Raw genomic sequence first — 17215 nt, forward strand, 5'->3', positions numbered from 1 at the left:
TAATATAAAAAGAAATGATATTCAAACAACACACACATAAGTAGAGAAAATTGGTACCATTGAGTACTGGTATTGGTTACCAGGTGCCAAGAATTGGTAGCGTATCACTTCAAATGTGAACAGTAGCCATTCCTAATGTTGAGCATCTCTACCAGGGTTGGGCAAAGCTTAACGCTCAGGTCCCACATTGGCTTTTAAAATGTGACATGATGCATTTCAAAGTATATCATATCTGTTGGGACTAAGAGTAAACTTCTCAAACATGGGCTATTTTAATCCTATTGCATCTATAATAATAATAATAATAATACCTGGGATTTGTATAGCGCTTTTCTAAGTACCCAAAGTCGCTTTACATGTTAAAAATTGCATCTGTTTTCAACAATAACATATCAGAACATCAAAGAAACATAAACATGGTATTAAAGGGTTAACACTTAGTGTTGTTGATCACCCTTTATGGCCAACTCTACTATCACTTTTGTTGTGGCAATTCTCTAAACACATCTTTGCTCGGTTTTGTTTTAATATTTAGCGGGCTGGATTATTGGGGCCAACGGGCCGGATGTGGCCCTCGGGCCGTAGTTTGCACACTCCTGATCTATACTATTAGAGTTGAGTTTACACATAACATCATGTTTCCCATATGCAGAGGTGGGTAGTAACGCCCTACATTTACTCCGTTACATTTATTTAAGTAACTTTTTGGATGAATTGTACTTGTCAGAGTAGTTTTAAAGGCCTACTGAAATTATTTTTTTTTAATTTAAACGGGAATAGCAGATCCATTCTATGTGTCATACTTGATCATTTCGCGATATTGCCATATTTTTGCTGAAAGGATTTAGTAGAGAAAATCGACGATAAAGTTGGCAACTTTTGCTCGCTGATAAAAAAAAGCCTTGCCTGTAGCGGAAGTAGCGTGACGTCACAGGAGCTAGTATTCCTCACAATTCCCCGTTGTTTACAATGGAGCGAGAGAGATTCGGACCGAGAAAGTGATGATTACCCCATTAATTTGAGCCAGGATGAAAGATTCGTAGATGAGGAACGTTACAGTGAAGGACTAGAGTGCAGTGCAGGACGTATCTTTTTTCGCTCTGACCGTAACTTAGGTACAAGCTGGCTCATTGGATTCCACACTCTCCTTTTTTTATTGTGGATCACGGATTTGTATTTTAAACCACCTGGGATACTATATCCTCTTGAAAATGAGAGTCGAGAACGCGAAATGGACATTCAGTGCCTTTTATCTCCACGACAATACATCGGCGAAATGCTTTAGCTATGAGCTAACGTGATAGCATCGTGCTTTAACTGCATATAGAAACAAAAAAATAAACCCCTGACTGGAAGGATAGATAGAAAATCAACAATACTATTAAACCGTGGACATGTAAATACACGGTTAATGCTTTCCAGCCTGGCGAAGGTTAACAATGCTGTGCTAACGACGCCATTGAAGCTATTAGCAACTTAGCAACGGGACCTCACAGAGCTATGCTAAAAACATTAGCTCTCCACCTACGCCAGCCAGCCCTCATCTACTCATCAACACCCGTGCTCACCTGCGTTCCAGCGATCGGCAGAAGGACGAAGGACTTCACCCGATGCGTTTGGCGGCCCGGAGACGTAGGAAGTCAAGGTGAGGTCGGCGGCTAGCGCTCCAACAAAGTCCTCCTGGTTGTGTTGCTGTAGTCCGCTGCTAATACACCGATCCCACCTACAACTGTCTTCTTTGCAGCCTTCATTGTTCATTAAACAAATTGCAAAAGATGTCCAGAATACTGTGGAATTATGAAATGAAAACAGAGCTTTTTGTATAGGATTCTACGGGGTACCATAACTTCCGTTACTCTGACTTCGTCACACGCATACGTCATCATACCGCGACGTTTCAGCCGGATATTTCCCGGGAAGTTTTAAATGTCACTTTATAAGTTAACCCGGCCGTATTGGCATGTGTTGCAATGTTAAGATTTCATCATTGATATATAAACTATCAGACTGCGTGGTCACTAGTAGTGGCTTTCAGTAGGCCTTTAATGCAACATACTTGAGTTTGAGTTTATTTCCAACATGCAAGCATACATGGAACATCACAATTTCCAGTTCCTCTTTTCAACATGTTGGAAAAGGAGTAGGAAGAAGCAGAGCTTTTTTTAATCCTACCCCTTTTCCTTTACATAACAGTTGCTAACACTATTGTTCACTTCCTGTTCTCAATTTATTCACAAAATACTCCATAGGTAATCACAATATAAATAAATAATAATTGGTGAAGTAAATTACATTTCATATGGTGAGATAAGTAAGATTATTTTGAAAATGAATGGATGGATGAAATAAATTGACAATGGTTATCACGGTTCTTCTTCTTTGTACTTTGTAAACACTTTAAGTGTGAAGAGTTTCTTGAAGTGTATCATATTAGTACATTGTTTGATTGCTTTGCTTAATCCATTCCATCATTTAATTCCACATACTGATATACTGAAGGTCTTAAGTGTTGTGCGTGCATACAAATGTTTTAAATTACATTTTTCTCTAAGATTATATTTCTCCTCTTTTTGAGAAGAATTGTTGTACATTCTTGACTAGCAGGTTATAGTTTGCTTTGTGTATCATTTTAGCTGTTTGCAAATTCACTATGTCGTGGAATTTCAGTATTTTTGATTCAATTACTCAAACATACTTGCTTAAGTAATTCAAGAAGAAAAAAACTCTCCTTTGACTCCGTTGTACTGAGTTTAATTCAGATCATTACATTTATTTATGTCACAAATATTTATAATCTAAGGCTTGCAAAGAGGAATTCATTTGTCGGCGAGCCTACTTCCGGCAGGCACTGTCACGTGACTCCGTTGGACCAATCAAAGCCGCAACAAGCACAGCTGCGGGAAGCTGAAACAGGTGAGAATGTGTCAAGTATTTAAATGATCAAATACAAACCTCCTTGTTTCACAAGTGACAGAATGTTACCAAAAGAAGAACTTTAATCACGTGACGTGACGTCAGCACATCCCGGACGTTTAAGACAACTGGTAAGCAGAAACCTACAACAGTTGGCGACAATAACGATCTTTTTTTGTATGTCTCTGATGAACTGGAAAAAAAACCCAAATGTCATTTAAACACAGTAAAAAAAATAATAACATTAAATATCAATGGAAAGTTGTACGAAGCTTGAAAGTTACTCGTGCTAGCGTATTAGCATGTAGCATTTTCTTCTTCTACTACTTCTACTAACATGGCTGAACGAGATTAAATGATTTTAGACGCCCCCTAGTGGAGGACAGGCGCACTTCCACTACTACATTCTAACATGCTAAACAAGATGAAATGAGCACAGTCGCCCCCTAGTGGAGGAGAGGCGCGCTGCGCCACTCACATTAGAGATAAAGAGCATGGAAACTACAACTTCTCATTGAGCTGTGAAAATAGAAAAAAACGGCATTATTTGACGAATCAGACTAATTTAGTGCATAAAAACGTAGTAACTAAAAAGTGACATGAAGGCAGCACATATCTTCAATGATGACTTTCAAACTAGTAAAAAGAACATTTATATCATGTGACGAGTGTCTGTAGACATGTTCACATTTCAGTTTACCAGAACTCCACTTCTAACTGCAGTAAATTGTAGATTATTTTTTATATTCTACACACACACGCCAACTACAGTTGTAGTCCAAGAACCATCAAACATTATTGATTGATTGATTGAGACTTTTATTAGTAGATTGCACAGTACAGTACATATTCCGTACAATTGACCACTAAATGGTAACACCCCAATAAGTTTTTACACTTGTTTAAGTCAGGGGTCCACGTTAATCAGTTCATGGTAATTAGCTACTAAATAAATCACAAGTTACTCAATGCTTGAATATTTTTTTTCACACAATACTAACTATTATTTAAGTAATTATTTAGATGACTCTGTTTTAATTTTACTTGAGTCATATTGTTCCAAAGTAACAGTACTTACATACCATTTTAAAGTTCAAGTATATAGTTACACACACACACACACTAGGTGTGTTAAAGTTCAAGTACCAACGATAGTCACACACACACTAGGTGTGGTGAAATGTGTCCTCTGCATTTGACCCATCCCCTTGTTCACCCCCTGGGAGGTGAGGGGAGCAGTGGGCAGCAGCGGTAGCCGCGCCCGGGAATCATTGTGGGTAGTCAACCCACCTCTGCCCATACAATATGTTGTTTTATTGGGTATGTCCTAGTCAGCTCCTCATCATACATGTGGTACAAAATATACGAACATGTAGTACAAAATATACGTACATACCTCCATTGAACAGTCTTGTGCTCAATGCCAATATTATTTCACAAAAAAGAAAAGAAAATTGAATTAGGATAATAAAATAAAATGAAACATATCTCAAAAGCAGTTGTGGGCAATTATTTTTTACCGGGGGCCGCATGAGCAACCCGAGCACTGCTGGAGGGCCACACCGACAATATTTAAATTAAATTTTGCTAAAATTATTTTTGATATACCGTAAGATCAATAATAATAATAATAATTTCATTTAACCTAACTTAACTTTATACAAAAGCAAAATTGCTTTTGATGGTTTTATTTTTAACACTGTCTTACAAAACACTTCCTGATGTATAATACAATGCAAAAATGTCAATTTCTGTCACTTTATCCTGCATCCTCTTTAAAAGTCCAACATTTTTCCCCGTCAGATTTGGACAACCATCTGTTGTCACACCTGCCAGCTTGTCCCATTTCAGTCCTAACATGTCCAAACACACATTTACCTATGTGAAGAAGTCATTACCTGTGGTTGTCTCTTTAATTGACAGCATGGCTGCCCGCTCCTCCGTGATATGAAAGTCTGCAGTTATCCCACGTAAGACGATGAGCAGCTGGGCGGTGTCACGTGCATCGCAGCTCTCATCCAAAGCCAGTGAAAAACAGTCAAAGTCGGCCGTTCTGTTCTTCAGCTGAAGTTCCAAGTTTCCAGCGATGGTCTCAACCCGCCTCGTTACAGTGCGTCAGGAGAGTGACACGTTCTCAAATGCGCCCCTATTCTCCGGGCATTTAGGCGTAACAGAGTCCAATAAGCACTCCTTAATAAACTCTCCGTCAGAAAACGCCTTACTTTTTCTGGCGATTTTGTGAGAAATGACGAAACTTGTCCTGACAGCTGCATCTCTGGGGGTGTGAAATTTGGCAAAAAGTCCTTGTTGGGTTTGCAGTTTTACCATCAACGCATCAGCCTCCCTTGCGCGCGCTTCATCAGACAGATTCCGGTATTTTTCCTGGTGCTTCGTCGTGTAGTGGCGATTCAAATGATATTCTTTAAACACAGCAACATGTGTACCACAAATTAAGCACACGGCTTTACCTTTCATCTCTGCAAAGAAATACTTGGCAGTCCATGTCTCGTTGGAAACACGCCATTCCTCATCAACTTTTCTCTTTTTAGCGTCTCGGGGATAATCGTGCATCACTTGTCGCTGTGCACCTTCACTCACAGGTTACACCCGGACATACGCCCATAAATAACACTTTTCAAAATAAAAGCAGCACAGTTGTATTGCACGCACGACATAGATGGTTTTTTAAATGTATTTTGTCATTTATGTTTGGCCTCACGCGGGCCAGACAGGGATGCACAAAGGGCCGGATGTGGCCCGCGGGCCGCAGAGTGCCCAGGTCTGCTCAAAATGGTAATGTGAAGAAGTATAATCTTTGTGACATGTACAGTATGTGATTTCAAGTCAATGTGAAGAGTACAATTGTGATATTTTCCATTTCCAGCCAGGCCTCTTCCATATGTGTGATATGCAGTCAGGTCGCGTTCAGCACACCTATACCTACCTACCTCATCCACAGGTGACCAAGGTGACAATCCTTGAGAATGAGGGAAATCCGCGGGCGGGCCTACGAGTCCTTTGGAAGAATCAAACAGGTAATTCAAACTGTTGTTGTTGTTGTTGTTGTTGTGTAATTACAGTGGACAAGCGCTGCCTGTGTTGTGATGATGAATAATAAGAGAAGGCAGATGGTCGCCAAGGCAGCTGTGATGCCAATGATAATGCATTATTGCTCATTCACAACGTTCGTGTTCACCCTGAGAGCATAATTAGGATTTATAGGACATTTTTGATGCCATTTCATGACGTTTGCGGTGAATGTGATGAAAGAACAAAGGTGGAAAATGTCTGAAAAACAACATCAGTTGCTTAAAAAACATAAACATGAGTCTTGGTATTGCTAATCATGCGACAATATATTGTGGTGTACTAGTGTGTACTATTGCATCTTTGTGTTGTTTGTCAGGTTAAAATATATTGTGGTGTACTAGTGTGTACTATTGTATCTTTATGTGTATTAGTAAGGTGAAAATATATTGTGGTGTACTAGTGTGTACTATTGCATCTTTATGTGTATTAGTAAGGTGAAAATATATTGTAGTGTACTAGTGTGTACTATTGTATCTTTATGTGTTGTTAGACAGGTGAAAATATATTGTGGTGTACTAGTGTGTACTATTGCATCTTTATGTGTATTAGTAAGGTGAAAATATATTGTAGTGTACTAGTGTGTACTATTGTATCTTTATGTGTTGTTAGACAGGTGAAAATATATTGTGGTGTACTAGTGTGTACTATTGCATCTTTATGTGTATTAGTAAGGTGAAAATATATTGTGGTGTACTAGTGTGTACTATTGCATCTTTATGTGTATTAGTAAGGTGAAAATATATTGTGGTGTACTAGTGTGTACTATTGTATCTTTATGTGTTGTTAGACAGGTGAAAATATATTGTGGTGTACTAGTGTGTACTATTGCATCTTTGTGTTGTTTGTCAGGTTAAAATATATTGTGGTGTACTAGTGTGTACTATTGTATCTTTATGTGTATTAGTAAGGTGAAAATATATTGTGGTGTACTAGTGTGTACTATTGCATCTTTATATGTATTAGTAAGGTGAAAATATATTGTGGTGTACTAGTGTGTACTATTGCATCTTTATATGTATTAGTAAGGTGAAAATATATTGTGGTGTACTAGTGTGTACTATTGCATCTTTATGTGTTGTTAGTCAGGTTAAAATATATTGTGGTGTACTAGTGTGTACTATTGCATCTTTATGTGTTGTTAGTCAGGTGAAAATATATTGTGGTGTACTAGTGTGTACTATTGCATCTTTATATGTATTAGTAAGGTGAAAATATATTGTGGTGTACTATTGCATCTTTATATGTATTAGTAAGGTGAAAATATATTGTGGTGTACTAATGTGTACTATTGCATCTTTATATGTATTAGTAAGGTGAAAATATATTGTGGTTTACTAGTGTGTACTATTGCATCTTTATGTGTTGTTAGACAGGTGAAAATATATTGTGGTGTACTAGTGTGTACTATTGTATCTTTATGTGTATTAGTAAGGTGAAAATATATTGTGGTGTACTAGTGTGTACTATTGCATCTTTATGTGTATTAGTAAGGTGAAAATATATTGTGGTGTACTAGTGTGTACTATTGCATCTTTATATGTTGTTAGTCAGGTTAAAATATATTGTGGTGTACTAGTGTGTACTATTGTATCTTTATGTGTATTAGTAAGGTGAAAATATATTGTGGTGTACTATTGCATCTTTATATGTATTAGTAAGGTGAAAATATATTGTGGTGTACTAATGTGTACTATTGCATCTTTATATGTATTAGTAAGGTGAAAATATATTGTGGTTTACTAGTGTGTACTATTGCATCTTTATGTGTTGTTAGACAGGTGAAAATATATTGTGGTGTACTAGTGTGTACTATTGTATCTTTATGTGTATTAGTAAGGTGAAAATATATTGTGGTGTACTAGTGTGTACTATTGCATCTTTATGTGTATTAGTAAGGTGAAAATATATTGTGGTGTACTAGTGTGTACTATTGCATCTTTATATGTTGTTAGTCAGGTTAAAATATATTGTGGTGTACTAGTGTGTACTATTGTATCTTTGTGTGTATTAGTAAGGTGAAAATATATTGTGGTGTACTAGTGTGTACTATTGCATCTTTATGTGTATTAGTAAGGTGAAAATATATTGTGGTGTACTAGTGTGTACTATTGCATCTTTATATGTTATTAGTCAGGTTAAAATATATTGTGGTGTACTAGTGTGTACTATTGCATCTTTATATGTATTAGTAAGGTGAAAATATATTGTGGTGTACTATTGCATCTCTATATGTATTAGTAAGGTGAAAATACATTGTGGTGTACTAGTGTGTACTATTGCATCTTTATATGTATTAGTAAGGTGAAAATATATTGTGGTGTACTAGTGTGTACTATTGCATCTTTATATGTATTAGTAAGGTGAAAATATATTGTGGTGTACTAGTGTGTACTATTGCATCTTTATGTGTTGTTAGTCAGGTTAAAATATATTGTGGTGTACTAGTGTGTACTATTGCATCTTTATATGTATTAGTAAGGTGAAAATATATTGTGGTGTACTATTGCATCTTTATATGTATTAGTAAGGTGAAAATACATTGTGGTGTACTAGTGTGTACTATTGCATCTTTATATGTATTAGTAAGGTGAAAATATATTGTGGTGTACTAGGGTGTACTATTGCATCTTTATGTGTTGTTAGACAGGTGAAAATATATTGTGGTGTACTAGTGTGTACTATTGCATCTTTATATGTATTAGTAAGGTGAAAATATATTGTGGTGTACTAGGGTGTACTATTGCATCTTTATGTGTTGTTAGACAGGTGAAAATATATTGTGGTGTACTAGTGTGTACTATTGCATCTTTATATGTATTAGTAAGGTGAAAATATATTATGGTGTACTAGTGTGTACTATTGCATCTTTATATGTATTAGTAAGGTGAAAATATATTGTGGTGTACTAGTGTGTACTATTGCATCTTTATATGTATTAGTAAGGTGAAAATATATTGTGGTGTACTAGTATGTACTATTGCATCTTTATGTGTTGTTAGTCAGGTGAAAATATATTGTGGTGTACTAGTGTGTACTATTGCATCTTTATATGTATTAGTAAGGTGAAAATATATTGTGGTGTACTAGTGTGTACTATTGTATCTTTATGTGTATTAGTAAGGTGAAAATATATTGTGGTGTACTAGTGTGTACTATTGCATCTTTATATGTATTAGTAAGGTGAAAATATATTGTGGTGTACTAGTGTGTACTATTGCATCTTTATGTGTTGTTAGTCAGGTGAAAATATATTGTGGTGTACTAGTGTGTACTATTGTATCTTTATGTGTATTAGTAAGGTGAAAATATATTGTGGTGTACTATTGTGTACTATTGCATCTTTATATGTATTAGTAAGGTGAAAATATATTGTGGTGTACTAGTGTGTACTATTGCATCTTTATATGTATTAGTAAGAAGAAAATATATTGTGGTGTACTAGTGTGTACTATTGCATCTTTATATGTTGTTAGTCAGGTTAAAATATATTGTGGTGTACTAGTGTGTACTATTGCATCTTTATGTGTATTAGTAAGGTGAAAATATATTGTGGTGTACTAGTGTGTACTATTGCATCTTTATGTGTATTAGTTAGGTGAAAATATATTGTGGTGTACTAGTGTGTACTATTGCATCTTTATATGTATTAGTAAGGTGAAAATATATTGTGGTGTACTAGTGTGTACTATTGCATCTTTATGTGTATTAGTAAGGTGAAAATATATTGTGGTGTACTAGTGTGTACTATTGCATCTTTATGTGTATTAGTAAGGTGAAAATATATTGTGGTGTACTAGTGTGTACTATTGCATCTTTATATGTATTAGTAAGGTGAAAATATATTGTGGTGTACTAGTGTGTACTATTGCATCTTTATATGTATTAGTAAGGTGAAAATATATTATGGTGTACTAGTGTGTACTATTGCATCTTTATATGTATTAGTAAGGTGAAAATATATTGTGGTGTACTAGTGTGTACTATTGCATCTTTATATGTATTAGTAAGATGAAAATATAGTGTGGTGTACTAGTGTGTACTATTGCATCTTTATATGTATTAGTAAGGTGAAAATATATTGTGGTGTACTAGTGTGTACTATTGCATCTTTATGTGTATTAGTAAGGTGAAAATATATTGTTGTGTACTAGTGTGTACTATTGTATCTCTATGTGTTGTTAGTCAGGTTAAAATATATTGTGGTGTACTAGTGTGTACTATTGCATCTTTATATATATTAGTAAGGTGAACATATATTGTGGTGTACTAGTGTGTACTATTGCATCTTTATATGTATTAGTAAGGTGAAAATATATTGTGGTGTACTAGTGTGTACTATTGCATCTTTATGTGTATTAGTAAGGTGAAAATATATTGTGGTGTACTAGTGTGTACTATTGCATCTTTATGTGTATTAATAAGGTGAAAATATATTGTGGTGTACTAGTGTGTACTATTGCATCTTTATGTGTATTAGTAAGGTGAAAATATATTGTGGTGTACTAGTGTGTACTATTGCATCTTTATGTGTATTAGTTAGGTGAAAATATATTGTGGTGTACTAGTGTGTACTATTGCATCTTTATGTGTATTAGTAAGGTGAAAATATATTGTGGTGTACTAGTGTGTACTATTGCATCTTTATGTGTATTAGTTAGGTGAAAATATATTGTGGTGTACTAGTGTGTACTATTGCATCTTTATATGTATTAGTAAGGTGAAAATATATTATGGTGTACTAGTGTGTACTATTGCATCTTTATATGTATTAGTAAGGTGAAAATACATTGTGGTGTACTAGTGTGTACTATTGCATCTTTATATGTATTAGTAAGGTGAAAATATATTGTGGTGTACTAGTGTGTACTATTGCATCTTTATGTGTATTAGTTAGGTGAAAATATATTGTGGTGTACTAGTGTGTACTATTGCATCTTTATATGTATTAGTAAGGTGAAAATATATTATGGTGTACTAGTGTGTACTATTGCATCTTTATATGTATTAGTAAGGTGAAAATATATTGTGGTGTACTAGTGTGTACTATTGCATCTTTATATGTATTAGTAAGGTGAAAATATATTGTGGTGTACTAGTGTGTACTATTGCATCTTTATATGTTGTTAGTCAGGTGAAAATATATTGTGGTGTACTAGTGTGTACTATTGCATCTTTATGTGTATTAGTAAGGTGAAAATATATTGTGGTGTACTAGTGTGTACTATTGCATCTTTATGTGTATTAGTTAGGTGAAAATATATTGTGGTGTACTAGTGTGTACTATTGCATCTTTGTGTTGTTTGTCAGGTTAAAATATATTGTGGTGTACTAGTGTGTACTATTGTATCTTTATGTGTATTAGTAAGGTGAAAATATATTGTGGTGTACTAGTGTGTACTATTGCATCTTTATGTGTATTAGTAAGGTGAAAATATATTGTAGTGTACTAGTGTGTACTATTGTATCTTTATGTGTTGTTAGACAGGTGAAAATATATTGTGGTGTACTAGTGTGTACTATTGCATCTTTATGTGTATTAGTAAGGTGAAAATATATTGTAGTGTACTAGTGTGTACTATTGTATCTTTATGTGTTGTTAGACAGGTGAAAATATATTGTGGTGTACTAGTGTGTACTATTGCATCTTTATGTGTATTAGTAAGGTGAAAATATATTGTGGTGTACTAGTGTGTACTATTGCATCTTTATGTGTATTAGTAAGGTGAAAATATATTGTGGTGTACTAGTGTGTACTATTGTATCTTTATGTGTTGTTAGACAGGTGAAAATATATTGTGGTGTACTAGTGTGTACTATTGCATCTTTGTGTTGTTTGTCAGGTTAAAATATATTGTGGTGTACTAGTGTGTACTATTGTATCTTTATGTGTATTAGTAAGGTGAAAATATATTGTGGTGTACTAGTGTGTACTATTGCATCTTTATATGTATTAGTAAGGTGAAAATATATTGTGGTGTACTAGTGTGTACTATTGCATCTTTATATGTATTAGTAAGGTGAAAATATATTGTGGTGTACTAGTGTGTACTATTGCATCTTTATGTGTTGTTAGTCAGGTTAAAATATATTGTGGTGTACTAGTGTGTACTATTGCATCTTTATGTGTTGTTAGTCAGGTGAAAATATATTGTGGTGTACTAGTGTGTACTATTGCATCTTTATATGTATTAGTAAGGTGAAAATATATTGTGGTGTACTATTGCATCTTTATATGTATTAGTAAGGTGAAAATATATTGTGGTGTACTAATGTGTACTATTGCATCTTTATATGTATTAGTAAGGTGAAAATATATTGTGGTTTACTAGTGTGTACTATTGCATCTTTATGTGTTGTTAGACAGGTGAAAATATATTGTGGTGTACTAGTGTGTACTATTGTATCTTTATGTGTATTAGTAAGGTGAAAATATATTGTGGTGTACTAGTGTGTACTATTGCATCTTTATGTGTATTAGTAAGGTGAAAATATATTGTGGTGTACTAGTGTGTACTATTGCATCTTTATATGTTGTTAGTCAGGTTAAAATATATTGTGGTGTACTAGTGTGTACTATTGTATCTTTATGTGTATTAGTAAGGTGAAAATATATTGTGGTGTACTATTGCATCTTTATATGTATTAGTAAGGTGAAAATATATTGTGGTGTACTAATGTGTACTATTGCATCTTTATATGTATTAGTAAGGTGAAAATATATTGTGGTTTACTAGTGTGTACTATTGCATCTTTATATGTATTAGTAAGGTGAAAATATATTGTGGTGTACTAGTGTGTACTATTGCATCTTTATATGTTGTTAGTCAGGTTAAAATATATTGTGGTGTACTAGTGTGTACTATTGTATCTTTGTGTGTATTAGTAAGGTGAAAATATATTGTGGTGTACTAGTGTGTACTATTGCATCTTTATGTGTATTAGTAAGGTGAAAATATATTGTGGTGTACTAGTGTGTACTATTGCATCTTTATATGTTATTAGTCAGGTTAAAATATATTGTGGTGTACTAGTGTGTACTATTGCATCTTTATATGTATTAGTAAGGTGAAAATATATTGTGGTGTACTATTGCATCTCTATATGTATTAGTAAGGTGAAAATACATTGTGGTGTACTAGTGTGTACTATTGCATCTTTATATGTATTAGTAAGGTGAAAATATATTGTGGTGTACTAGTGTGTACTATTGCATCTTTATATGTATTAGTAAGGTGAAAATATATTGTGGTGTACTAGTGTGTACTATTGCATCTTTATGTGTTGTTAGTCAGGTTAAAATATATTGTGGTGTACTAGTGTGTACTATTGCATCTTTATATGTATTAGTAAGGTGAAAATATATTGTGGTGTACTATTGCATCTTTATATGTATTAGTAAGGTGAAAATACATTGTGGTGTACTAGTGTGTACTATTGCATCTTTATATGTATTAGTAAGGTGAAAATATATTGTGGTGTACTAGGGTGTACTATTGCATCTTTATGTGTTGTTAGACAGGTGAAAATATATTGTGGTGTACTAGTGTGTACTATTGCATCTTTATATGTATTAGTAAGGTGAAAATATATTATGGTGTACTAGTGTGTACTATTGCATCTTTATATGTATTAGTAAGGTGAAAATATATTGTGGTGTACTAGTGTGTACTATTGCATCTTTATATGTATTAGTAAGGTGAAAATATATTGTGGTGTACTAGTGTGTACTATTGCATCTTTATGTGTTGTTAGTCAGGTGAAAATATATTGTGGTGTACTAGTGTGTACTATTGCATCTTTATATGTATTAGTAAGGTGAAAATATATTGTGGTGTACTAGTGTGTACTATTGTATCTTTATGTGTATTAGTAAGGTGAAAATATATTGTGGTGTACTAGTGTGTACTATTGCATCTTTATATGTATTAGTAAGGTGAAAATATATTGTGGTGTACTAGTGTGTACTATTGCATCTTTATGTGTTGTTAGTCAGGTGAAAATATATTGTGGTGTACTAGTGTGTACTATTGTATCTTTATGTGTATTAGTAAGGTGAAAATATATTGTGGTGTACTATTGTGTACTATTGCATCTTTATATGTATTAGTAAGGTGAAAATATATTGTGGTGTACTAGTGTGTACTATTGCATCTTTATATGTATTAGTAAGAAGAAAATATATTGTGGTGTACTAGTGTGTACTATTGCATCTTTATATGTTGTTAGTCAGGTTAAAATATATTGTGGTGTACTAGTGTGTACTATTGCATCTTTATGTGTATTAGTAAGGTGAAAATATATTGTGGTGTACTAGTGTGTACTATTGCATCTTTATGTGTATTAGTTAGGTGAAAATATATTGTGGTGTACTAGTGTGTACTATTGCATCTTTATATGTATTAGTAAGGTGAAAATATATTGTGGTGTACTAGTGTGTACTATTGCATCTTTATGTGTATTAGTAAGGTGAAAATATATTGTGGTGTACTAGTGTGTACTATTGCATCTTTATGTGTATTAGTAAGGTGAAAATATATTGTGGTGTACTAGTGTGTACTATTGCATCTTTATATGTATTAGTAAGGTGAAAATATATTGTGGTGTACTAGTGTGTACTATTGCATCTTTATATGTATTAGTAAGGTGAAAATATATTATGGTGTACTAGTGTGTACTATTGCATCTTTATATGTATTAGTAAGGTGAAAATATATTGTGGTGTACTAGTGTGTACTATTGCATCTTTATATGTATTAGTAAGATGAAAATATAGTGTGGTGTACTAGTGTGTACTATTGCATCTTTATATGTATTAGTAAGGTGAAAATATATTGTGGTGTACTAGTGTGTACTATTGCATCTTTATGTGTATTAGTAAGGTGAAAATATATTGTTGTGTACTAGTGTGTACTATTGTATCTCTATGTGTTGTTAGTCAGGTTAAAATATATTGTGGTGTACTAGTGTGTACTATTGCATCTTTATATATATTAGTAAGGTGAACATATATTGTGGTGTACTAGTGTGTACTATTGCATCTTTATATGTATTAGTAAGGTGAAAATATATTGTGGTGTACTAGTGTGTACTATTGCATCTTTATGTGTATTAGTAAGGTGAAAATATATTGTGGTGTACTAGTGTGTACTATTGCATCTTTATGTGTATTAATAAGGTGAAAATATATTGTGGTGTACTAGTGTGTACTATTGCATCTTTATGTGTATTAGTAAGGTGAAAATATATTGTGGTGTACTAGTGTGTACTATTGCATCTTTATGTGTATTAGTTAGGTGAAAATATATTGTGGTGTACTAGTGTGTACTATTGCATCTTTATGTGTATTAGTAAGGTGAAAATATATTGTGGTGTACTAGTGTGTACTATTGCATCTTTATGTGTATTAGTTAGGTGAAAATATATTGTGGTGTACTAGTGTGTACTATTGCATCTTTATATGTATTAGTAAGGTGAAAATACATTGTGGTGTACTAGTGTGTACTATTGCATCTTTATATGTATTAGTAAGGTGAAAATATATTGTGGTGTACTAGTGTGTACTATTGCATCTTTATGTGTATTAGTTAGGTGAAAATATATTGTGGTGTACTAGTGTGTACTATTGCATCTTTATATGTATTAGTAAGGTGAAAATATATTATGGTGTACTAGTGTGTACTATTGCATCTTTATATGTATTAGTAAGGTGAAAATATATTGTGGTGTACTAGTGTGTACTATTGCATCTTTATATGTTGTTAGTCAGGTGAAAATATATTGTGGTGTACTAGTGTGTACTATTGCATCTTTATGTGTATTAGTTAGGTGAAAATATATTGTGGTGTACTAGTGTGTACTATTGCATCTTTATATGTATTAGTAAGGTGAAAATATATTATGGTGTACTAGTGTGTACTATTGCATCTTTATATGTATTAGTAAGGTGAAAATATATTGTGGTGTACTAGTGTGTACTATTGCATCTTTATATGTTGTTAGTCAGGTGAAAATATATTGTGGTGTACTAGTGTGTACTATTGCATCTTTATGTGTATTAGTAAGGTGAAAATATATTGTGGTGTACTAGTGTGTACTATTGCATCTTTATGTGTATTAGTTAGGTGAAAATATATTGTGGTGTACTAGTGTGTACTATTGCATCTTTATATGTATTAGTAAGGTGAAAATATATTATGGTGTACTAGTGTGTACTATTGCATCTTTATATGTATTAGTAAGGTGAAAATATATTGTGGTGTACTAGTGTGTACTATTGCATCTTTATATGTATTAGTAAGGTGAAAATATATTGTGGTGTACTAGTGTGTACTATTGCATCTTTATGTGTATTAGTAACGTGAAAATATATTGTGGTGTACTAGTGTGTACTATTGCATCTTTATGTGTATTAGTAAGGTGAAAATATATTGTGGTGTACTAGTGTGTACTATTGCATCTTTATATGTATTAGTAAGGTGAAAATATATTGTGGTGTACTAGTGTGTACTATTGCATCTTTATGTGTATTAGTAACGTGAAAATATATTGTGGTGTACTAGTGTGTACTATTGCATCTTTATATGTATTAGTAAGGTGAAAATATATTGTGGTGTACTAGTGTGTACTATTGCATCTTTATGTGTATTAGTAACGTGAAAATATATTGTGGTGTACTAGTGTGTACTATTGCATCTTTATGTGTTGTTAGTCAGGTTAAAATATATTGTGGTGTACTAGTGTGTACTATTGCATCTTTATTGTTAAACTAGTGCGGTGTATTATACATTAGTAAAATAAATCAACTTTAAACAGTTTATAAACATTGAACAAGACCACATATAGAAGAAAAGGTTGAAGACCAGCTCATTTTTTAATATATTTTCTTCAATGTGATTAAAAATGACATCTTAAAATGAACAGAGTTAAACAAAATCAAAGTGATTGATCAGGGCTTTGTAAAGCTACTGTATATACATACAAGGTTACTTTGACTCATGGTAGTGTTTAAATAGCCAGATGGTTGTGTGTGTGTGCGTGTGTGTGTGTGTGTTGTGTGTTTGTGTGTTGTGTGTTTGTGCTAACATCTCTGAAGCAAGTGTGCAATCACTCAATGTGACAACAATTCAATGACCTGCTCTCTTGCCTTTCCTCTTCTTGACTGCCATGCTCTTCTTTCAAGCCCAAAGATAAGATGTGTGGATGGTGGACATGG

The 17215-nt window shown here is 33.5% G+C and overlaps 1 long non-coding RNA gene across 1 annotated transcript in view; it reads left to right on the plus strand.

Annotated features, from left to right (window-relative positions):
* Nucleotides 1-2966: 2966 nt before the first annotated feature.
* LOC133635708 (uncharacterized) overlaps nt 2967-17215 on the plus strand; it is a 14409-nt gene continuing 160 nt past the window's right edge. The window contains exons 1-2 of the long non-coding RNA XR_009822118.1: nt 2967-3044; nt 5798-5948. This is a non-coding gene — a long non-coding RNA (uncharacterized LOC133635708). The remainder of the gene's footprint in view (nt 3045-5797; nt 5949-17215) is intronic.

The sequence above is a fragment of the Entelurus aequoreus genome, linkage group LG20 (assembly GCF_033978785.1).
Source record: "Entelurus aequoreus isolate RoL-2023_Sb linkage group LG20, RoL_Eaeq_v1.1, whole genome shotgun sequence".
NCBI lineage: Eukaryota > Metazoa > Chordata > Actinopteri > Syngnathiformes > Syngnathidae > Entelurus > Entelurus aequoreus.